Raw genomic sequence first — 5,287 nt, 5'->3', positions numbered from 1 at the left:
TCTGGGGTACCCTATCTCCCCAATGCTGGGTCAAGCCGTACGTCTGCTTCAAGCAGGTGCAGGGTTTGTGTGACGCATCATTGTCCTAAAGGTGACTGATTGATATTTTGTAGATTTCCCTCAGCCACTATTAGGATGTGTTCCAGCGCAGGAATGCCCTCCCTTGCGCCGGAACGCCCCCTGATGGCGCAGGGCTTTATAACGGGATGCATCTCCCAAATGCGTCACGTTGTTATAATATTATACGCCGCACCATGGCGCCCTTTTTTGTTTAGCTGCTGCGTCACAAAAGTCACGCAAGAACGGCGCAAAAGAGCCGCAAGGGCTTAAATCTGCCCCTTCCTTTGTAACCCTGACAATAAGAAAAATAGTGGCGGTGGATTGATAGTTTGACTATTTAAATGACTGGTAATGTAGCAGGCAACTGTTAGTGTTGTCACTGATCTGACTGAAATCACAATGGAGTTTGTCTGTCACTTTGCGTCTTGCCTGCGGACTGCTGCCTGCCAGTCCTAGGTGAACGTTTCAGTACTTTGTTTAGTGAGTTACGTGACTTTCGAAGTCACAGGTCCGCAAATAAATAAAAAGTAACCATAATCAATATAATTTCGCGGAAATATTTTGTTATTGTTCTTTTGAAATGTTTGATTTGGTTGACATTGACAAGCAACAATCATCCATGTTTTCTGTTCTTTCTTTCATGTTGTACGTCAGCTCCCCCCAGGGGCGAGAGGAGGACACAGGAGCAGCAGGCGGCGGATGCTGTTCATCAACAGGGCCAGGATCGGGCAGGCGAGGGCTCCTCTGCTGGCCCCAGTAAGTTTTCATTTTAGACTAGTACCTATTTTTCCTAGCGTTCCTCATTTGAATTTTTTCAAAATTGTCTTTGCTCTTCTTGTAGACTGTATCTAAATTCTTATCCTGCCTCTACTATGACTCCCTGTGGTATTACTAGATTATTCTTATTAGTCTGTCTGTGTAGCTAACTAAGATTGCACGGTTGGCGAAACTCCCATGATTCTAGTCAGCAATAGCTCTATCAACTTAGTGCAGTCCTCTGGGATTGTCCATAATGTCTTTTGAAGTGTTCTATCTGGACTCATGCTTGCAAAAATTGCAAAACCTTTCGTTCAGTCACTCTAGTCTGGAGGACCAAAAAACACAGATTGTATTTAAATTTAAAAGCTTTATTAAAAGTAAACACATTTATTAAAATGAAGTCATAATAAAACTAAACGTTTAACTGATAATGGAAAAGTGGTTAGTGCTGACGATTAATTGAAGACATTTCTTGTGGTCGAGCCGAGCTCTCACCTGGTTTCAACTTGATCTTGTTGTTAGAAGTCCATCTTCTGTCTGTGTGGAGAAAAATGGTGCGTGTTAAAAAATCAGCCTTCATCAGTTGTGCCAAAAAGTGCAGCAAGACAACCTTCCCTGGAAAAAGGGACATTTTTTTTAACTTTAACGTAGACAGTCACAAATTACATTGTTTTCACATGTCTTCATTCCTAGACCAAATACTAGTGACTAGTGAGTGCTTTATTCTAAGATTCTTAAATGTACTTTGTAGGTGGAACATCTGGTGGCGGGGCCAGTGTGGTGGTGGTGCTCGACACGGAGGCGGAGGGCAATTCATCATCAGGGGAGGAGGCGGCGGCGCCGGATGTGAGAGTTGAGACGGTGGTGGCGGCCAGAGGTAAGCTCTTATATATTCCTTACTTATTGAGATTGAAGACTAGCTGGGAAGGCAAGAATATGAGATGCATGGCTGGGTGAATGATGAAGCAATGATGGGTGGAAGGACAACAGCCTGGGTGGGTGACACAGAAACTGTATGTGTCCATATACCTGGATCATGCTACTATCTGACTCTTAGATAGCATATGTGTATCTAGAGCAGGGGTACTCCTAGTACGGCCCGCGGGCCGGTGGTGGCCCGGCAAGCCTTCGTTGGCGGTGCGCTGACCTTGCAGACAATCACTGCTCCCCCGGCCCCCACAGAGCAGAGGCTTTTTTGTATTTCACCTGTTAGCGCCCCTGCATCTCCACTCTGACAATCACTGCTCCCCCGGCCCCCACAGAGCAGAGTGGAGATGCAAGGCCACAAAGAGGTGAAATAGAACTAAGCCTCTGCTCTGTGGGGCCGGGCAAGCAGTGATTGTCAGGGTGGAGAAGCAGGGGCGCTAAAACAAACAAAGCCTCAATAATATGTTAATGGTCTTTTAAAGACCTGTTAAGTACTTTGGTGTTGTTGTCTGTGTGTGCGCGTTGAGGAAGCGGTCTCAACCCGGGCTGAAGGCTGACACAGATAGACACACACACAGTGAGATGACAGAGGGAGAGGGAGGGCAGGAGGGAGAGAGAGATGGAGGGAGGGCAGGAGGGACAGCAGGAGGGAGAGAGATGTATGTAAATGCTGGGTCTGGTGGCTCAGTGGATGAGGGCATCTGCTGCAGGGACCTGTGTGCAACCTCATGGTCACAAGTTATCGTTTTGCTTTAGCCCCGCCCCCTCTGACTCCGCCCCCACCAGTGCGGCCCTCGGCCCCAAACTACACTGTAAATGTAGCCCCTGAGAGAAAGTTTGTGAGTACCCATGATCTAGAGAGAGTAGACGGTCAGTGGATGAACTAAGTGTAACTTTGAAGAGCATGTAACACTAACACTGCACCCGCACGTCCGTTCCAGTGTAGGAAAGGCAAGGAAAAGAACTTTTAATTTTGTCCAAATACTACCATAAATAGTAGCAGTAGTTTGTATTGCAAGCACTGCATAGATCCGGTTATTATGGTGGCCACTCCCTACCTCTCTTAATAAGTTTAGTAGTACTCAGTCATTCATGTGTGGATGTATCACTGCCTGTCACTCAATAAAAAGCAAAGCACCTAAAGTCATCCCATATATAAGCAAAAACATCCCATGTGAAGTGATAGATAATCAGATTATTTATCTTCTTCAATTTTCCATTTCTAGTACTCATTTCCACTGTAGGGTGAAAGTTAAATTAATTAAGCAGTAGCCCTTGAGTTGTAACAGAGTATTCTCAGTGCCACCCGTAATAGAAAAGTAAGAGATTCACCACCTGCATGTACTGGACGGGTACAGTAACGCAACGGCAACGCAAGTCTAGGTCACTCCTCATGGCGTGCGTCTCTTTTTCTCGGGTGCAAGTTTACCGCGCTGGCATTATGCCGGCTTGCAGAAAATAACGTACCAATTTTCCAAAACAAGAGACAAGAAGAAGAATAAGACTGGTGTACTTTCATAGTCGACTCCAATGGAAGTCCACAGTGCTCATAGAATTTGTTCCTTAAACTCCCACTAATGTTAGAGCAAGGATGAAGAAGTGTGAGGTTAGATAGATACTGGCCTCAATAGTTATGTAATGCGCTTGCAAGTTGCTAGTTGTACTGCAGCACACATTTCTGCTGAATGATTGAGTTAATCTTAAAGAGCATTGGTTACAGACTATGTCTTTCTTTCTTCATATAGGTTCTCCTTCCAAACGAACAAGGAGGAAGGAGCTGGCTAGAGCGGCCCGGCAACGGAGAATCGAGGCCACTGTTGCGGAATATCGGCGGCTGGTGGCCCTGGAGGACGTGGAAAGTGTGCGGTCGACAACAACGACAACGTCGTCCTCCGTGGCCTCACCGGCTGCCACCGTGACCCAGCACAGTGGTCCACCGAGACTGAGCCGGGCTGCCAAAGGCAAACGCCACCCCCGAGCAGCAAGGCCAACAGCTGCTTCTCACAGGCCTTGCACCTGCAAGGCAGTGAAGGCACGCCTGCGCCGCACCACCCTGATGGTGTCCCGCCTTCAGCAGGAGCTCGCCTTGCTCCGCGAGGAGCATGATGCCCTGGCCCAAAAAGTGAACAGCATCCACCCATAGTGTCCCTTGCCCCTTTTTTAGAGACTTTTGGGGGGTGGGAATTGGGAGTTGGGTTTTTGGGGACTTTTGAAGGACAATCGTTGGGGTTAGGGAGGGTCTTGCGGGAGATTATTTTGTTAGGGATATAAATATACTTTTTCAAACTTTATCTGAGCATACCTGTTTTTTACTGCTTGCCTGGTGGGTGGGGGTTTAACGTTGACTGTTTTCCTGAAAGTTTAGTTCCATTTTCTTCCTTTAAGTGTAAATGCCCAAATGTTTTCAACACTAAGTGCCTCTCACAGACTAAGTGAAGTGAATCCAAGAGTCCTAGGACTTTAGTAGTACTACCTTCAGGCTCTCGTCTCTCGTACTAATACTCCATTATACCCCCAAACCACCAAACGCTTATCTTACCTGTAATTTGTGTTTGAAAGTAGGGCTAGGCCCAGGGCTGGCTCCACGGGAAACACCGAATAACGTTGGCAATCTTGGTCGGATAAAATTTCCTCATAGCGGTGGTAGTAGTGGTGTGACACAGTGGCAGTTGCATGCCTATGAAAAAAAAGAAAATGAAATCTGGTTTGTCCTCCTGAGCAATTCAACGGTACAACTGAGAATATAGCAGGTGACAGAAGTACAGTAGAGCAGTGCCACATTGTAGCCTAACAAATGGTAAAGTATAACTACTAATTCGGTTGAAGTTCTTTCACATTAGCAATGGTTCTTTGTCAAGCAGAGTAAGAATATATCATCGACAACTGTGGAAAGAAAGAATGCGACAGTACAGGGCCTGTGTGGAATTATTGATAACTATATTCAACATAAGGTCTCTGTAGCCAGATACCCGAGAGCCTTGCTGGTCACTATAAATCCATTCACAACAACACTCAATGGGGTTGGTCTGGAAGGTGTCACGTTTACTCCCCGTGATCCAGTCGATGCAAATATGGTTCCACCTCCAAATGTCACCAACACCCAGAAGTGTAAACACAGGGTGTTCGAGGCATTAGGCGAGGGAGAAAAATAACAAACTAAAATAAAAAATGTGGGATGGGTAAAGGTAGGGTCAGCAGGGAAAGGATACCTGTAAGAGAAGACAAGACAGGCATCAGTGAAGTGATGTCCTAACATACAAGGGTACTCTCATATAGTCTCACTAAATAGTCTGCAAGTCTCCCGCCTACTCATGGGAAATGTAGTTTCATAGTACGGTAGGCGCTTAGGGGCTGCGTAACCTGACAGAAGGTATAGTAGATAGAAAAGGAGAAATTGCTTTTTTTCTAGGTGTCCCCTCACTCACCAGGGTTGCCCCTTGGTGACATGCTTCATCATTGGGGCCATCCCAGTCCTCTACGGCCTGGGGCGTGCTGCGACTTGCGAATTACGTAGGAGCACTTACAAATGACTATGTGTGGT

At 46.3% G+C, this 5,287-nt stretch overlaps 1 long non-coding RNA gene across 1 annotated transcript; it reads left to right on the top strand.

Annotated features, from left to right (window-relative positions):
* The first annotated feature begins 717 nt into the window (after nt 1-717).
* Nucleotides 718-3,824, top strand: LOC147688982 (uncharacterized). Its single transcript, XR_015300583.1, has 3 exons — nt 718-816; nt 1,571-1,696; nt 3,492-3,824. It is a non-coding gene; the product is annotated as an uncharacterized LOC147688982 (long non-coding RNA).
* Nucleotides 3,825-5,287: the final 1,463 nt, after the last annotated feature.

The sequence above is a fragment of the Lissotriton vulgaris genome, chromosome 10 (assembly GCF_964263255.1).
Source record: "Lissotriton vulgaris chromosome 10, aLisVul1.2, whole genome shotgun sequence".
Classification (NCBI taxonomy): domain Eukaryota; kingdom Metazoa; phylum Chordata; class Amphibia; order Caudata; family Salamandridae; genus Lissotriton; species Lissotriton vulgaris.
Note: the sequence above shows the minus strand (reverse complement) of the source record. Positions and strands in the feature narration are given on the sequence as shown.